The 19,324-nt window shown below is 44.4% G+C and overlaps 1 long non-coding RNA gene and 1 pseudogene across 1 annotated transcript in view; both read right to left on the bottom strand.

The window, feature by feature from the left end:
* The window catches only part of LOC104649968 (uncharacterized), a 64,880-nt gene extending 50,755 nt beyond the window's left edge, over nucleotides 1-14,125 (bottom strand). Inside the window, exon 1 of the long non-coding RNA XR_012514369.1 lies at nucleotides 13,327-14,125. This is a non-coding gene — a long non-coding RNA (uncharacterized LOC104649968). The remainder of the gene's footprint in view (nucleotides 1-13,326) is intronic.
* Nucleotides 9,821-11,132, bottom strand: LOC101045766 (actin, cytoplasmic 1 pseudogene; annotated as a pseudogene).
* Nucleotides 14,126-19,324: the final 5,199 nt, after the last annotated feature.

The raw sequence follows: 19,324 nt of genomic DNA, 5'->3' as shown, positions 1-19,324 counted from the left end.
GGAGCAAGAGAAAAGCCTTGACTAGAGCCTCTATTGGAGTTTCCATAGGAAATGCAAGGTAGGGTAGAGTAAACAGGTTAGGATTGGCTAGTATGAATAATTTCAGAGGTCCTTGGAGTATACAAGTTGTCCTTGGTTATCTGGTAGGTATCTCTGCAATGGTTAAGACAGAGGAAGGCCTGTTGTATATGGGCCAGACAGAGGATGTATGGCTTGATATTTTGTTTTTATATATCAAAGCCATGCTCCCTGGATAAGACCTTTAGCTATGAATTGGCTAGCCTCAGGAGGGCGTAGTTTCTCCCAAGCCAGAAAGGATTTTTTAAAAAATGTCAAAACATCATAATGTACAGAAAATTTAAAAATATAAGCAGTATAGTACCAATATTAGAAATGGGATATAAGTCATCATTAATTGTCCCATGAAAATTAAAAGAATAATCAAGGAATACTGTGAACACTATGGCCAAAAATTTGATAAAGTAGATGAAATGGAGCAATTACTTGAAAGATTAAAAACTACCAGAACTCATGCAAGGAGAAACAGATAATCTGAGTAGGCAAGGATGTTGAGTCAATAACCTTCCAAGAAAGAAAACACCAGTCCCAGATGGTTTCTCTGGTAAATTTTAACATACATTTAAGGAAGAAATACCAATTCTACATAATCTTTTTTTTTTGGAATATAGAAGCAGAAGGAACACTTCCCAATTCATTCTACGAATCTAGCATTACCCTAATATTAAGACATTGTAGGAAAACTACAGACTGGAATCCCTTAGGAATACAGATTTTTTAATCCTTAACAAAATTTTAGCCAATATAATCCAACAGTGCCTCAACAGGATTATGCAACACAAGGAAGTGGGATTTATTCTCAGTATACAAGGATGGTTCAATATTCTAAAATCAATCAATGAACTCAGCACATTAAGAGGTTAAAGAAGAAAAATTATAGGATCCATATAAATTCATGCAGCAAAAGCATTTGACAAAATCCAACACCCTTGAAAGTACCAACTCTCAGAAAACTAGGACTAGTGGGAAGTATCCTCTACTTGATAAAGAACATCCACAAAAAATCTACAGCTTAATGGTGAGAAACTGGATGTTTTCTCCCTAAGATTGAGAACAACGCAAACATGTCCTTTATCATCATTATTATTTAACATTACATCTGAAGTTCTAGCTAGTGAAATAAGACAACAAAAGGAAACAAGAATATACAGATAAGGAAGGAAGAAATAAACAATCTTTGTGTATAGATGACATGAATGTCTATAAAGAAAATTTAAAAACAGAAAATCCAAAAGAAGAAGTAAAACTCTCCTGTAACTAATAAAATGATAATAAACAAAATTTGTGTATAGATAGAATGGACAACACAATAGTATTCAGCCTTAGCAACAACAACAAAAAAAATGAATGAAATTCTGAGACATGCTACTACATGAATGAACCCTAAAAACATTTTGCTAAGTGAAATAAGCCAGACACAAAAGGACAAATATTGTATAATTCCACTTGTATAAGTTGCCTACAAATGGTTAATTTTTTTTTTTTTTTTTTTTTGAGACGGGGTTTCACTCTTGTTACCCAGGCTGGAGTGCAATGGCATGATCTCGGCTCACCGCAAACTCCGCCCCCTGGGTTCAAGCAATTCTCCTGCCTCAGCCTCCCTAGTAGCTAGGACTACAGGCGTGCGCCACCATGCCCAGCTAATTTTTGTATTTTTGGTAGAGACGGGGTTTCACCATGTTGACCAGGATGGTCTCGATCTCTTGACCTCGTGATCCACCCGCCTCGGCCTCCCAAAGTGCTGGGATTACAGGCTTGAGCCACCGCGCCCGGCCAGGATTTGCGCTTTTATGAGAATCTAACACTGCCACTGATCTAGAGGTGGAGCTTAAGTGGTGATGCAAACAATAAGGAGTGCCTGTAAACACAGATGAAGCCTCACATGCCTGCCCCCTGCTCACCTGCTGTGCTGCCTGTCCAGTTCCTAACAGGCCTCAGACTGGTAAAGATTTGTGGCCAGGGGGTGTGGGGATCCCTGATGTAGACCAGGAGTCCCCAAACTACCGCCTGCGGGCCGCATGCGGCCCCCTGAGGCCATTTATCTGGCCCCCCTCCCCGCACTTCAGGAAGGGCCACCTCTTTCATTGGTGGTCAGTGAGAGGAGCACAGTATGTGGCGGCCCTCCAACGGTCTGAGGACAATGAACTGGCCCCCTGTGCAAAAAGTTTGGGGACGCCTGATGTAGACAGTATGTAATGATCATATCAGGGTAACTGAAATAGTCATCACCTCAAATATTTATCTTTTGTATTGAGAACAAGACAATCCTTGTCTATTAATTACTATCACTTATTCCTTCTATCTAGGCCTTCTTGTCTTTTATACATTCCTTTTTAAAATTATTTTTATTTATTTTTGAGACAGAGTCTCACTCTTTCATCTATGCTGGAGTGCAGTGGCATGATCTCAACTTATTCCAACCTCCACCTCCTGGGTTCAATCGATTCTCCTGACCTACTCCCGTGTAGCTGGGATTACAGGTGTACCACCATGCCTGGCTAATTTTTGTATTTTTAGTAGAGATGGAGTTTCACCATGTTGGCCAGGCTGGTTTCGAACTCCTGACTTCAAGCAATCCACCTGTCTTGGCCTCCCCAAGTGCTGGGACTATAGGCATGAGCCACTGCACCCGGCCATTCATTCCTTCTTTTGTTTTTCTCTGTAATCTAGACTCAGATGACATATTCATTCTTTCTTACATTAATTCATTCCACTAATAACTACTGCCTGGTTATCATATCTTCGTCAGGGTTCTAGGCTTTGGGAAAACAACAATGAACGAAACAAAGCTTCTGCTATCTGAATGGATCCATCATTCTAATGAGGGGAAGAGAGACAGGCAATCCATAAACAAACCAGTAACACAGACAGCACATCAGGTGGAAAGCGCTATGAAGAATAAATACTAAAGCAGGTGCAGCCAGCTGCGGTGGCTCACACCTGTAATGTCAGCACCTTGGGAGGCCTAGGTGAGTGGATCACTTGAGGTTAGGAGTTTGAGATCAGCTTGGCCAACATGGTGAAACCCCATTTTTACTAAAACTACAAAAATGGTGGCACCTGCCTTTAATCCTAGCTACTCAGGAGGCTGAGGTGGGAGTATTGCTTGAACTTGGGAGGCAGAGGTTGCAGTGAGCTGAGATTGCACAACTGCACTCCAGCTTGGGGAACACAGCAAGACTCTGTCTCAAGAAAAAAAAGGAAAGGAAAAAGGAAAGGAAAGGAAAAGCAAATGTGGGCGTAAGGCGCACTAGCATGAGCAGGGTTGCGGTGGTGCTGGTGGATAAAGCAATCAGGGAAAGCTTCTCTGTGAATGTGATAGAAGTGAGGGATGAGCCCTGGGGACTCCTGGGGAGAGATTTCCAGCAATGGGAACAGCAGGTGCAAAGGCCCAGGGGACAGAGTGTGCTGTGGGGGATCAGGGAACATCACAGAGACTCTGAAGGCTGGAGTGAAGCCAGGAGATGATGATGGGAGATGGGGATGATGGATACCAGAGCAAGGTGACAGGGACTTTGCCAGGGATCAACACGACTTGGGCTTTGACTCTGAGGCAAATGGGGAGATGTCCTGAGGTCAGGAGTTTGAGATGAGCCTGGCCAACATGGTGAAACACTGTCTCTACTAAAAATATAAAAATTAGCCAGGTGTGGTGGTACGTGCCTATAATCCCAGCTACTCAGGAGGCTGAGGCAGGAGAATTTCTTGAATGTGGGAGGGGGAGGTTGCAGAGAGCCACTGCACTCCAGTCTGTGCAACACAGTGAGACTCCATCTCTCACACACACACACACACACACACACACACACACGTGGAGGCTTGCATTTGGCCTGGGGGGATCACAGTTTGCCAGCTCCTGCCCAATCCATAGCTCCAGATGTATACCTCCTGTGTCCTGGACATCTCTGTCCAGACCCTTTGGTGAGGCCCAGAGAAGGGAAGCAATTAGATCAATGTCACCCAGCAAGGCAGGGCAGAGTAAGACAAGAGTCTAGTCATCTCACTCTCAGTTGTCAGAGAGACCCTCACAGCCAATCCCTACCACAACTCCTTGCCTCTCCCTTTGTTGAGAGATTAATCATTTCTATTTATTGATTAATGATTATTTATTGAGCACCTAATATGTGCTTGATCCTTAGCTGAGCCCTTCTTCTCCCCCACTTCCCTGACCACTCCCTGCATTTCTCCATCATACTGTCCATGATGAGTCAGGGACCAAAATGATCCCTAACTGCAATGCCTCCCTGACCGAAAAGACCCCGAGACTCTCACCTGCTCCCCAATTGAAGTGTGGACTCCCACAGGGAAGCTGTCCACATCTGGCTGCAGGGCACAGGCCTCTAGGACTCTCTCCAGCCAGGCTGGGTCCAACTCCTGCCTGAGGCACACTTTCTCCACCACAGAGGTGTTCTGCACCCAGGCCTCCTGGAGCATGTAGGCCACTGAACACTAAAACAAAACTTACTTTGGTCACAGAAGGATGATGGGGACAAAGGTATGACAGGTTTTGAGGAGCAGTGGGAGCTGGGCTCTTGGTGGGCGGGTGGTGGAGAGAATGAATGAAAGTGAGCTTGGCTGGGATGGGGAGGGGTGGAAAGGCAGCGAGGAAGGGGGACTTTCAGGATGATGGGGACATCCTAGCAGACAGGCAGGGAGTGGCCTTGCTTTGATGCTCACGAACCCCTCCACTTTGACAGTTCCCCAAAGAGGACAGAGAGCAGGGAGGACTTCTCTGTTCCCACTGGACTGACTACAGCCAGGAAACAGCCCTGGGGCATGTTGAGCTTTATTCTCTCAACGCAAGAAAGGAGACATGACCTTGGTTAGGGCCCAGCCCCCATCTTTAAGGAAGGGTGAGCCCCAGATGGAGCCAAGCTTTCCTGCTCTGGGAGTCTAAGAGCACCTGAGGGGCTGTTCTTTTCCCAGTCCTTGTCTGGCTATTTGAGCAACCATCCTGTGCACATCTGTGCATGTGTGCACACATACACACACACACACAGTGTGCACACATGCAGGAGAATTGCTTGAACCAGGAGGTGGAGGTTGCACATTTGCACACTCATACAAGCATGCTAGCCACACAGCAACACGCACAATATGGGCACACACCCACACACACAAGCGCATGTGCATACCCAAGCAATCCACGCTCACAGGCATACATGTGTGCACACACGCACACCATGCAGACACATGCATGCACGTCCACCCATGTGCACACACAGAGTTGGCAGTAGCCTGAGGGTTTCACCAGCCTGGCCTCCTGCCTTGGCTCTTGCAATAAATAGGCTCTTTCCTCCCCTCCCTGCCCCTGCTCTTGGTCCCGCCCCACTCCTGTCCATGTCCCACAGCACATCCTCCACCCCGTGACCAGAGGGATCTGTTAAAACCCAAGTCGGCAGTGGCTCATGCCTGTAATCCCAGTATTTTGGGAGGCTGTGGTGGCAGATCACCTGAGGTTGGGAGTCCGAGACCAGCCTGACCAATATGGAGAAACTTCGTCTTTACTAAAACTACAAAAATTAGCTGGGTGTGGTGATGGATGCCTGTAATCCCAGCTACTCAGGAGGCTGAGGCAGGAGAATTGCTTGAACCCAGGAGGCAGAGGTTGCAGTGAGCTGAGATCACACCACTTCACTTCAGCCTGGCAAGAGAGTGAGATTCCATATCAAAAAACAAACCAAACAAACAAAAAATTCAAGTCAGCTCTTAACACTTCCCAGCTAAACCTGTCAGCACTCCCATTTCACTCAGGGTCAAAGCTGAAGTCCTGATGATCTTGAACGACGTCCCGGCACCTTCCACTCTGTGTCTCAGCTGCTCTTTCTTGGCCAGGCTGACCTCCTTGCTGTTTCTTGAACACCATAGGTCAATGGTTCTCAACTGGGGATGACTGCATCCCCCAAGAGTCATTTGGCAAGATCTAGAGATATTTTTGGATGTCACAACTGGTAGGGGGTGTTGCTGGCATCTAGTGGATAGAGACTGGGGGTCTGCTAAACATCCCACAGTGCACAGGAGAGAACCCAACAATGAAGTTTCAGCCCAAAATATCAACCATGCTGAGGTTGGAAAACCCAAGTCCAGGCATACTCCTGACCCAGGACTTTTGCATATGCCATTCCCATTGTCTAGAAGGCTCTTCTCCCATGCCAGGCACGTGGCTCATGCCTGTAATCCCAGCACTTTGGGAGATGAGGCAAGTGGATCACTTGAGATTGGGAGGTGGAGACCAGCACAGCCAACATAGTGAAGTCCCGTCTCTACTAAAAATACAAAAATGAGCTGGGTGTGGTGGCATGCGCCTGTAATCCCAGCTACTCAGGAGGCTGAGGCTGGAGAATCGCTTGAATCCAGGAGGTAGAAGTTGCAGTGAGCCGAGATCGTGCCATTGCACCCCAGCCTGGGCGACAGAGCAAGACTCTTTCCAAAAAAAAAAAAAAAAAAAAAAAAAAGCTCTTCTCCCAGACACCTGCACCACAGTTCACTGTCTTTCCTTATGATGTCAGCTTGAATGCCAAGCCATCCCCCACTAGGCATGCCATCATGCTCTGTCCTCCTGCCCTGGCTTCCTGTTTGGGCCTCACCTCTATCAGCATGTCACCCCAAGAAAGCAGGGCCTTTGTCTGTTTCTTTTACCCAAACCCCAGTACCTAGAACAGAGCATGGCCCATAGCAAGTGCTCCATCAATGAAGTGAGTGAATGACAACCAATACAAATACTGCCCAGGACATATTCTCTCCCTTCTTACGGAGTTTCAGGGCTGGCTGAGATTTTTGGCCACAAAGATCAAGCCATAGATTGGGGGCTGTAGATGATAATGATCTGGGACTGATACATGTGGCACAGAAGTGAGCAAAGCTGACGAGGTTGAACCATGGAGCTCCTCAGCCAGCCCTACCTTGGCAATGTCTTGGCCAGCCCAGGAGCAGAGGGGTGTCTCCCCTGATGGGGGACAATCAGATGCCCTAGTCCCCATCTGCAGGAGGCGCAGGTCTATGCTGTACAGGTCCCCACCTGCAGGAGGTACAGGAGCATCCTGGGAAGCTTCCTGGCAGAGCCCTGGCCCAACCTAACCCACACTCCCATCCCAGGCTGGAAACCCCTCAGGTGGAAGGCGGCAGGAGCCCCACGCAGCTTCTCCCTAAAAACATGAGGCTAGTTTCCATGGGTGTCATTCTGTACATGTGGAGGCAGGGAGGGCTTTCCTGGGACCAGGCAAAGGTGGCACCATGTATCATGATGCAATCCTTCTTGGCAGCTGCGAGTCACAAGAGGCCAGTTACAGGAGACCCCTGACCTGGCCAGCCTCTGCATCGGAGAGGCCAGAGGCAGAAGCTGCAGCAGGAAATCTCTCCCACTGAACAAACCGTCCTGCTACTCACTGGCTCGTGTGTGACCCTGCAAGGGTCTTGTTCTTTCCATGTCCCACGGCTAATAATCCAGGGGAAGGCAAACCATGGCCCAGAGACCAAATCCTGCCTACTGCCTACTCTTATAAATAAAGTTTCATTGGAACACAGCCAAATCCATTCATTTCTATATTTCATGTTTTGAGCAGTTGTGGCAGAAACGGTCTGGCCCACTAACCTAAAATGTGCACAATCTGGTCATTTATGAAAAGGTTAATGAACTTCTGATATAAATTATCATCTAATCCCAATCTTCCCGGAGAATGAAGGGGGTGTTATTAATTTTACTGTGGCTGGGCGTGGTGTCTCGTGCCTGTAATCCCAGCGCTTTGGGAAGCCAAGGTGGGTGGATCACTTGAGGTCAGCAGTTTCAGACCAGCCTGGCCAACATGTCAAAACTCCATCTCTAACAAAAAGTATGAAAATTAGCCAGGTGTGGTGGCGGGTGCCCAAAATTACAGCTACTCGAGAGGCTAAGGCAGGAGAATTGCTTGAACCTGGGAGGTTGCAGGGAGCCGAGATTGCGCCACTCACTGCACTCCAGCCTGGAAGACAGAGTGAGACTCCATCTCAAACAACAGTAAATACTTAGTAGAATGTATATTATATATTTACTTTTAAATTATATAACTATAATAATTATTATAACCATTATAATCAATAACAAATATTTCACTGACAAGTGTAATTAGATTAGTGGTTCTTGATCCTTAACACATAGTTAGAATCGCCTGAAAGATTTTCTAAACCTCAAAGCTCTCGTGGCTCAGCCCAGATCCATTAAATCCATTCTCACAATCAGCTGCTGTGATGATTGATATGCCTATTTTGTAGACAGAAACACAGAGGCTGAGAGAGATGATCTACTTGTCAGGATCAACCAGCTAGTCAGTGCTGGGGCTGGGATTTGGACCCGGGCAGTCCAATGCCATAGGCTAGGCTTTTTACCACTAGGTGAGTGTTTTTCAGGTACACAGTTTGCTCAGGTTCTTCAGTACAACAAGGGGGAGGGCGTCTTGGTCCGTGGGGTCGGGTGGAGAGGCAAGCCCATGTAACTTGAGTTCGGAGAGTCTCATCATGCAATAATGCTTGCAATGATGCTATTTTCTTTTTTCCTTCCTTTCTTTTTTTTTTTTCTAAGATGGAATCTCACTCTGTAGTGCAGGCTGGAATGCAGTGGCATGATCTTGGCTTACTGCAACATCTGCCTCCTGGGTTCAAGTGATTCTCTTGCCTCAGCCTCCTGAGTAGCTGGGATTACAGTGCACGCTATCACACCTGGCTAATATTTGTATTTTAGTAGAGACAGGGTTTCACCATGTTGGCCAGGCTGGTTTCGAACTCCTGACCTCATGATCTGCCCACCTCAGCCTCCCAAAGTGCTGGGATTACAGGCATGAGTCACTGTGCCCAGCTTGCAATGATACTTTTTTTTTTTTAAGGTGTGCACTTTATTCAACTGGTCTCAAGTCAGTGTACAGGTAAGCCCTGGCTGCCTCCACCCACTCCCAGGGAGACCAAAAGCCTTCATACATCTCAAGCTGAGGGACAAAAAAAGGGGTAGCCACAGAGGCTAAAATCTTTCAAAATAAAACAAAATTTAAAAAGTATTAAGGCAAAATTTAAAAATTTTTTCATTACATAATTTACAATGAAAGCAATGCTGTTACCTCCCCTGTGTGGACTCGGGAGAGGACTGGGCCATTCTCCTTAGAGAGAAGTGGTGTGGCTTTTGGGAGGGCAAGGGACTTCCTGCAACAATGCATCTCACGATATTAGGAATGACTTTTAAAAAACAATGTACACAATCAAGTCCTCGGCCACATTGTAAAACTTAGGGGGATGCTCACTCCAACCGACTGTTGTCACCTTCACCATTCCAGTTTTTAAAACCTGAGTCAAGCCAAAAAAAAAAAAAAAAAAAAACCAAACCAAAACAAAAAAACAAATAAAGCCATGCCAATCTCATCTTGTTTTCTGCGCAAGTTAGATTTTGTCAAGAAAGGGTGTAACGCGCCGGGCGCAGTGGCTCAAGCCTGTAATCCCAGCACTTTGGGAGGCCGAGGCGGGTGGATCACGAGGTCGAGAGATCGAGACCATCCTGGTCAACATGGTGAAACCCCGTCTCTACTAAAAGTGCAAAAAATTAGCTGGGCATGGTGGCGCGTGCCTGTAATCCCAGCTATTCAGGAGGCTGAGGCAGGAGAATTGCCTGAGCCCAGGAGGCGGAGGTTGCGGTGAGCCGAGATCGCGCCATTGCACTCCAGCCTGGGTAACAAGGGCGAAACTCCGTCTCAAAAAAAAAAAAAAAAAAAAAAAAGAAAGGGTGTAACGCAACTAAGTCACAGTCCACCTAGAAGCATTTGCGGTGGACGATGGAGGCGATGGACGACGCAGGCGGTGGACGATTGAGGGGCCGTACTCGTCATACTCCTACTTGCTGATCTGCATCTGCTAGAAGCTGTATAGCGAGGCCAGGATGGAGCCACAGATCCACACGGGGTACTTGCGCTCAGGAGGAGCAATGGTCTTGATCTTCATCGTGCTGGGTGCCAGGGCGGTGATCTCCTTCTGCATCCTGTCCACAATGCCAGGGTACATGGTGGTACTGCCAGACAGCACTGTGTTGGCATACAGGTCTTTGCGGATGTCCACATCACATTTCATGTGGAGTTAAAGGTAGTTTCGTGGATGCCACAAGATTCCATGCCCAGGAAGGAAGGCTGGAAGAGCATCTCAGGGCAGTGGAACTGCTCGTTGCTGATGGTGATAACCGGCCATCAGGCAGCTCATAGCTCTTCTCCAGGGAGGAGCTGGAGGCAGCTGTGGCCATCTCCTGCTCGAGGTCCAGGGTGACATGGCACAGCTTCTCCTTGATGTCATGCACGATTTCCCGTTCAGCCTTGGTGGTGAAGCTGTAGCCGTGCTCGGTGAGGATCTTCATGAGGTAGTCAGCCAGGTCCAGACGCAGGATGGCATGGGGGAGGACATACCCCTTGTAGATGGGCACAGTGTGGGTGACCCCATCACTGGAGTCCATCACAATGCCAGTGGTACAGCCAGAGGCGTACAAGGAAAGCACGGCCTGGATGGCCACATACATGGCTGGGGTGTTGAAGGTCTCATACATGATCTGGGTCATCTTCTCACGGTTGGCCTTGGGGTTCAAGGGGGCCTCAGTAAGCAGCACGGGGTGCTCCTCAGGAGCCACATGCAGCTAGTTGTAGAAAGTGTGGTGCCAGATCTTCTCCATGTTGTCCCAGTTGGTGACAACGCTGTGCTCGATGGGGTACTTCAGGGTCAGGATGCCTCTCTTGCTCTGGGCCTCGTCACCCGTGTAGGAGTCCTTCTGACCCATGCCCACCATCACGCCCTGGTGTCAGGGGTGCCCCACGATGGAGGGGAAGATGGCCCAGGAAGCATCGTCGCCTGCGAAGCCGGCCTTGCACATGCCAGAGCCATTGTCGACAACAAGTGCAGCGATATCATCATCCATGGTGAGCTGGTGGCAGGTGTGGATGGGCGACAGAATGACAAGGGCGAGACTCTGTGCTGAAGGGGCGGACGCGGTCTTGGCGGTCGCAATGATGCTTTTTTCTAGCTTGACCAAAACGTTGCCGTGCTTATTATCTTGAACTTTCTGAATGAGGACAAGGACCAGGTCTGTTAGAGCAGGAGTCCCCAACCCTCAGCTCACAGACTGGTACCAGTCTGCAGCCTCTCAGGAACTGGACCATACAGCAGGAGGTGAGAGGAGGACAGGCAAGCATTGTGTCACCTGTGTTTATAGCCACTCCCCATCATGTGCATCACTGCTTGAACTCTGCCTCCTGTCAGATCAACAGTGGCATTAGATTCTCATAGAAGCATGAACCTTATTGTTAACTGAGCACGTGAGGGATCTGGCTGCATGCTCCTTATGAGAATCTAATGTCTGATGATCTGTCACTGTCTCCCATCACCCCAGATGGGACCGTCCAGTTGCAGGAAGACAATCTGAAATCATTATTTTATTACATATTACAATGTAATAATAATAAATGTACAATAAACGTAATGTGTTTGAATCATCCCAAATCCATGCACCCCACCCCGGGCCATAGAAAAACTGTCTTCCACAAAACCAGTCCCTGGTGCCAAAAAGCTTGCGGACCACTGTGTTAGCACGTTCCCAACAGCGCCTTTAGGTATTCTCAGCCATCAGCACCTCTAACTTTCACAGAGATGGGAGGGATGCTGAAATTTCAAATCCTCTAATGACGAGGTTGGTTTCTTCGGCAACCAGCCCCACTGAGGCTGTCCGGGTGCCCCCAGCCATCAGTCATCTCATTAGCATACAAAAGACATATCACTTCATACATTACAAATGTATGAAGTGCTCTGCCTCAGGACACTGGGGCAGAGACCACACATAAACTCTTATAACATTCCAGTAACCCACAGAAAGGAAGAAAAAAACTGCACAGTAGATACTTCCTAAGTGTCTGTTATCCAGAATGTATAAATAACTTTTACAACTCAACAACAAAGACAATCCAATCTAAAAACTAATGAAGAACTTTAATACACACTTCACCAGCAAGCACTTGAGAGATGCTTAACATCATTAGTCATAATTAAAACCATAAAGAGATACCGCTTAACTCACACTAGAATAGTTATACTAAAAAAAACAAGTGTTGACAAAGATGTGCAGAAACTTGAACTATTAAACACTGCTTGTGACAGTATGAAATGGTGCAGCATATGTGTCAAATAATTTGGAGTTTCTTCAAACAGTTACAAACAGATTTACCGTATGACTCAGCGATTCCCTTCCTAGGTATATATCCCAAAGACCTGAAAACAGGTGTTCAAACAAAAATTTGTATGCTCTTTAAATGTGTCAAGATCATAAATATGCAGGAAAGTCTTGGGAACAGTGCCAGGAAAACTAGATCAGAATGAAAAAAACACATTATACTCCCAGGTGGGGCAGGAGGTAAAAGTAAAATGAGTTTGTGAACTGAATTATCACGTAGGAACCATGCTGATTTCCTGATCTAGGGGTTATGTGGTGGTAGCCTGGGAGAGTTTCCATGCTTTGGGTAAAATATACAGGAGTACTTTGTGGGACGCTGCAAATCTGGTACAGCAATAACTGCTGGGGACTCTAAGGAAAGACACAGGTTATATTTTGCACTGCCACTGGAAGTTTTCTAGAAGTATGACATTATTAAAAAGTAAATTACTCTTTAAAACAACCATATCAATACTATGCCAGAAAAGCAGAAACATCATCAAAATCCACTATAGAGGATACGTTTCATCCAAAGCTATGAACCCTTATAAAAGCCTCAATGTCAACAGACTGCACTTAGTAGATATTCTTATCTTTATTAGTATTAGAGGCTACTGTGTGGATACATTAGTGTTACAGCACGGTGTGGATATTAGTGTTAGGGCATAGTGTACACATTATATTGGTGTTGAAGAACAGTGCAGATATTATTTTAGCACTAGGGCACCGTGTGGATAGTATTACATTAGCATTAGAAGCGACAGTGTGGATATTAGACTAGCGTTAGAGTATGGTGTGGATATTATATTGGTGTTAGGGCACAGTATGGATATCATAGTCATGTTAGGGCATGGTGTGATTATTATATTAGAGGCTACTGTGAGAATACATCTTAGCAGCCACTGTGTCTGGGACGTTGACAATGATATCAGGGTGTAGTCCTAACGATGGGATTTAGGGATTTCATTTTTCTAGATGAATTTCTCCCTTTGCTGAGTACTCTAACGATTCTCTTCCCTGCAGTAAGGGCCGTGGAAAGGAAGCTTTTTACTCACCAATGAACAACGCTTAGTTGACACGACCCTTGCGCTGCCCTGAGGAAGTTGAATCCTAGCCGCTTCCGGCACCTCAGAGGGAAGTTGGTCAGGGGTGGGTTCGCGCGCCCTCTGGTGGAGCCAGAGCTCAGCACAGACACTCTTAGTTTCTCTGCGGAACTGCAACCCCGCCTGGCTGTCCTGAAATACCTGACATGGCAGGTGCCTGTAATACCATCTAATTGGGAGGCTGAGACAGGAGAATCTCTTGAACCCGGGAGGCAGAGGTTGCAGTGAGCTGAGATCGTGCCACTGCACTCCAGCCTGGGCAACAGAATGAGGCTCCGTCTCAAAAAACAAAAGGTTCTGCAGTTTCTACCACTGTTCCCTGAGAAAAGGTTTGAAATAATTAAATTAAGCCAATTAATATGTCAAACTTGTTTTCCAAGATCTCTATCAAATAGGTAGGAACATTTTTACAATTAGCATGACAATTGTCTATAGGAAGGCATAGGCTTCTAAAATGTTGGAAAATTGTTTTTGTGATGAGTTTCCACATTTTCTCCCAACCTAATTTACATAATGTTTGTTTTAAAGTTCAAAAATAAAAAGATGAAAAGAAATTTCAGAGATTGAATCTCATAAAGTCTGAATTTGTAAAATCCAAGTAACAAGGCTTTTCTTTTCTTTTTTTTTTTTGGAGACGGAGTCTCATTCTGTCACCACTGGAGTTCACCATGTTGGCCAGGATGGTCTCAATCTCCTGACCTCATGATCCACCCACCTCGGCCTCCAAAAGTGCTGGGATTACAGGTGTGAGCCACAGTGCCTGGCCATAACAAACCATTTCTAAATATCAATGTAGTTGGAGAAACAGCTTAGGAAAAAATTCAAGGGTGCCACAACAAAAGATAGATTGCAGTAAACTTCATTAGTTTCAAGAATTGTACATTTTCAGAGCCTTGATGTATATAGTCCAATCTAATTTTAAGAATAGAACACAAACACAAAAAATCAAATGTTTTCTCACTATCTGCCCTTAGGGCCACACCTCCTTGTCTGCGTGTAACCCAGGGATAAAGGTGGGTGAAGAATTAACTGCTGTTTATTTGTGCTAATGAAGAGCAGTCACATAAATAATACAGGCTCTTAGGCTCCAGGTCAATATTCCTATCCTGGTCACCCCAAAGCCAGGTACCAGGCAACTAGGGGCACAGCCACTATGTCCCAGAGCCCGTGAAATTAATTAAGCAAGTGAATCCTGGATTGGCTTAGCCTGCCTTGTCTGTGGAGACCACAACAAAGACTCATGGCCATGCTTTCTCTTCGCCTCTCTGCCTATTGATGGATCCCAGTGCCTGCTTGCGACACTGCATGGTGTGGCATGCCCCCACTGTTGGGAACTGTGAGTTCCAAACTATTTTTTCAAGGCCAGTCATCTCCTGATCTGTTAGCTTTAACGTAAGCTCTAGTTTGAATGTGTTCCCCAAAGTTCATGTGCTGAAAACTTGATCCCTTATGGTAATGTTGGGAGGTGGAGCCTAATGAAAGGTGTTTGGGTCATGGGATCATGGCCCTCATAAACAGATGAATGTTGTTATGTTGGGAGTGGATTTGCCCTATCTTGCTTTTTCTTTGCTCTTCCACCATGTGATGATGCCTTCCACCATGGGATGACACAGCAGGAAGGCCCTCACCAGATGCTGGCATCTTTATCTTGGACTTCCCAGCCTCCAGACATATGAGATACAAACTTCCATTTTCAGATATTACCTAGTCTGTGGTATTCTGTACTAGCAGCCCAAAATGGAATAAGACTCATTACCTGAATTTTAAAGACTCAAAACCTACATTTTTAAAAACAGCCCGTTAGAACAATTCAAGGGACCAGAAGTTTGCATTATGTTGCAAGGCAACAATTTAAGCAGTGAACTGATGGCAAAGATATTTACCATCTTAAGATAAAAACTGCTTCCTGGTACATTTCAGTAATTCTCAGCCTCCAGAGAAATAGAGAATAAATCTATTTATTTTTTTCAAGCCATGAGCTATCGGATAGCTGAACACATCTGTAACTGTCTTTCCTGAGATACATTTGCAAGAAGCACACACATCAATCTATAGATTTCTTTGAATATTTTCCCCCACTCTTATTCCTATAATAATTAGCATTTTGCAAGTCATTTTGGCTTCAATCACCAAATTATAATGGACTGAGTGTTTTCTTCCAACATTTTCAGTTTCCTCAAGGATTATTTATTCATTCATTCATAGATTAATTAAGCAGACCCTCAGCAGCCACATAGCCTTCACTGGTTAATCAGTGTCTTTCTTAAAATGTGGTGTAGGCCGGGCACGGTGGCTCAAGCCTGTAATCCCAGCACTTTGGGAGGCCGAGGTGGGTGGATCACAAGGTCAAGAGATCAAGACCATCCTGGTCAACATGCTGAAACCCCATCTCTCCTAAAAATACAAAAAATCAGCTGGGCATGGTGGCATGTGCCTGTAATCCTAGCTACTCAGGAGGCTGAGGCAGGAGAATTGCCTGAACCCAGGAGACGGAGGTTGCGGTGAGCCGAGACTGCACCATTGCACTCCAGCCTGGGTAACAAGAGCGAAACTCCATCTCAAAAAAAAAAAAAAAAAAAAAAATGTGGTGTAGGCTGAGCGTGGAGACTCACGCAGAGTTCCTTGAGGGTGGGGGCTATCTTAAATACAGTCATGTACCACATGATGTTTCAGTCAATAGTGGACAGCATATATGACAGATATCCAATAATATTAGAGTGGAGCTGAAAAAGTCCTGTTTCCTAGTGATACCAGAGTCATCATTACATCTTAGTGTAACATGTTACTCATGCTTGTGGCGATGCTGGTATAAACAAACCTACTGCACTGTCAGTCATATAAAAGCATAACATACATGATTATGTATGGTACATAACAATTGATAATGCTAGGACACAACTATGTTCCTGATTTATTTATGTACTATATTATTATTTTTTAAGACGGCATCTTGCTGTATCACTCAGACTGGAATGCAGTGGTGCAATCTTGGCTCACTGCAACCTCTGCCTCCTGGGTTCAAATTATTCTCCTGCCTCAGCCTCCCAAGTAGCTGGGATTACAGGCATGTGCCACCATGCACAGCTAATTTTTGTATTTTTAGAAGAGATAGGGTTTCAGCATATTGAGCAGGCTGGTCTTGAAATCCTGACTTGAAATCCTGCCTGCCCCAGCCTCCCAAAGTGCTGGGATTACAGGTGTGAGCCACTGCACCCAGGATATTTTTCTTAAAAAAAATTTAAGCCATTCAAATTTAGCAGTGGGGGGTTGTATACCAACTTCAGTGACACTAGATGTTAATAAGTTCTGAAAACCCACTACCATTGGACCAACCTGTACTATAATTTTTATCATTATTTTAGAGTGTACTCCTACCTATATATAAATAAAAAGTTAACTGTAAAACAGCCTCAGGCTGGTCCTTCAGGAGGTATCCAAAAGAGGACATTCTTATCATAGGAGGTGACAGCTCCATGCCTGTTACTGCCCCTGAAGAAATTCCAGTAGGACAAAATGTGGAGATGGAAGACAGTGATATTGATCCTGATCCTGTGTAGGTCTAGGCTAATGTGTGTGTTTATGTCTTGGTTTTTTACCAAAAAAGTATTAAAAAGTTAAAAAAAAAATTAGTAGAAAAAACTTACAAGGATATAAAGAAAATATTTTTGTACAGCTGTACATTGTGTTTGTGTTGTAAGGGAAGCGTTATTACAAAAGAGTAAAAAAGTTAAAAAAACTTATAAAGTAAAAAGGTTACAGTAAGCTAAGGTTAATTTATTATTGAAGGAAAAAATTTTAATCCATTAGTGTAGCCTAAGTGTGAAATGCTTATAAAGTCTGCAGTAGTGTACAGTAATGCCCTAGGCCCTCACATTCACTCACCACTTACTTACTGACTCACCCAGAGCAATTTCCAGTCTTGCAAGCTCCATTTATTTATGATAAATACTCTATACAAGCATACCTTTTAAAAAATCTTTTATATTTTTACTGTACCTTTTCTATGTTTGGATACACAAATACTTGTCATTGTGTTTCAGCTGTGCACAGTATTCCATGTAGTGACATGCTGTGCAGGTTTGTAGATCAAGAGCAATGGGTTATACCACATAGCTTAGGTGTGTAGGAGGCTGTACCATCTAGGTTTGTGGAAGTTCACTCTCTGATGTTACTACAATGAAGAAATCGCCTGACATGCATTTCTCGGAAACGATCCTCATCGTTGAGCAACATGACTGTATTTATGAAACACAACATATAGCTGATTCAATTGTTAAATGACTATATAGTAAAGATTCCTCTGAAACTACAGGTTACACATTTCAACTAATAATGAGACAACTTTTCCTTTAAATTTCTGTAGACCTCTTAGATAGTTGGCATGATTCATTTACATCACTAATAATATCTAACATTATTCTGTGTTCATTTTCACTATTTATTTTAATAATTTGGTCCCAGTTATTTTAAAAGAGCAAGTTGGAAGACAGTCTCATATCTTATGTAGTAAATGGAAGAATAATAGTTAATTGATTCTATTATGTTTTCACTCATTCATATGAACAGCCCAGTTGGCTCCCAATAGTGTCTCCCTGTCAGGTTGCATCAATAATGCAAATTAATATCAGTAGTAGTTGATTATATTCCATTTATAAGTACTACGCTTGGTTATACCTGCATACAGAAAAATTCCAGTTTGGATTACAGATTGTCTTCTCACAATTTTGTCAGTGTCATTGTATAATCTAAAATAAATTATTGATTTAATATCTCTTAACCACATTCAAGATTTCACTTATTTCTCTAGCTATGCTTCTGGTCTCTATCTAGACTTACATTAAGAAGTAAACATAAAGGTCAGATGTGGAGGCTGAGGTGGGTGGGTCACGAGATCAGGAAATCAAGACCATTCTGGCCAACATGGTGAAACCCTGCCTCTACTAAAAATACAAAAATTAGCCTGGTGTGGTGGCGGGTGCCTGCAATCCCAGCTACTCAGGAGTCTGAGGCAGGAGAATTGCTTGAACCCTGGAATCGGAGGTTGCAGTGAGCCAAGATTGCACCACTGCACTCCAGCCCGGGCAACAGAGCAAAACTTTGTAACAACAACAAAAAAGAAGTAAACATAAAGTAAAAAGAGCAAAACACAATACATTTGTCTGTTCTTGTTAGTGATTAACAAAAGGCTTAATTCAAATTATAATCTTATTTATACCATTCTTAAATCATATAGTTTGTAATCCAAGTTGACAACATAGCCCAGTAATTGTACTTGATAAGCCAAAGACAGTTAAAAGCCAAATTCTTGGCTGGGCACAGTGGCTCATGCCTGTAATCCCAGCACTTTGGGAGGCCAAGGCAGGTGTATCAGGCCATCCTGGCTAATATGGTAAAACCCCACTTCTACTAAAAATTCAAAAAATTAGCCGGGTGTGGTGGCATGTGCCTGTAATCTCAGCTACTCAGGAGGTTGAGGCAGGAGAATCACTTGAACCTGGGAGGTGGAGGTTGCAGTGAGCCAAGATGGTGTCACTGCACTCCAGCATGCGAGACAGAGCAAGACTCCAACTCAAAAAAAAAAAAAAAATTCTTTTTCTGGGTTTTAATATGTAAACTGATTATTCATAAAATTTTCATCATTTCAGATATTTAACATATCTTACAAAGTTTAAATCACTGAAATAACATGGAAAATAAAACAATGATTTTCAGTTTGAGTGTGAAAAGCTACACTAGTATGGACAAATGGACTTTTGCAATAAACAGAATCAAGACAGTGAACGATGCCTCCTTCAGCCAGGAACAAATGCAAGTCTTTGCATGTTAAAATACAAGTATGTTTTATGTCCTAACTACATTTATATTTAGTTATTATTGCATATTGCATATTATTGCATACGCATTGTACTGTACTGATATCATTCTATTGGCTTAATAAAAGGCTTTATTT

This window comes from Saimiri boliviensis, chromosome 16, assembly GCF_048565385.1.
Source record: "Saimiri boliviensis isolate mSaiBol1 chromosome 16, mSaiBol1.pri, whole genome shotgun sequence".
Classification (NCBI taxonomy): Eukaryota; Metazoa; Chordata; class Mammalia; order Primates; family Cebidae; genus Saimiri; species Saimiri boliviensis.
Note: the sequence above shows the minus strand (reverse complement) of the source record. Positions and strands in the feature narration are given on the sequence as shown.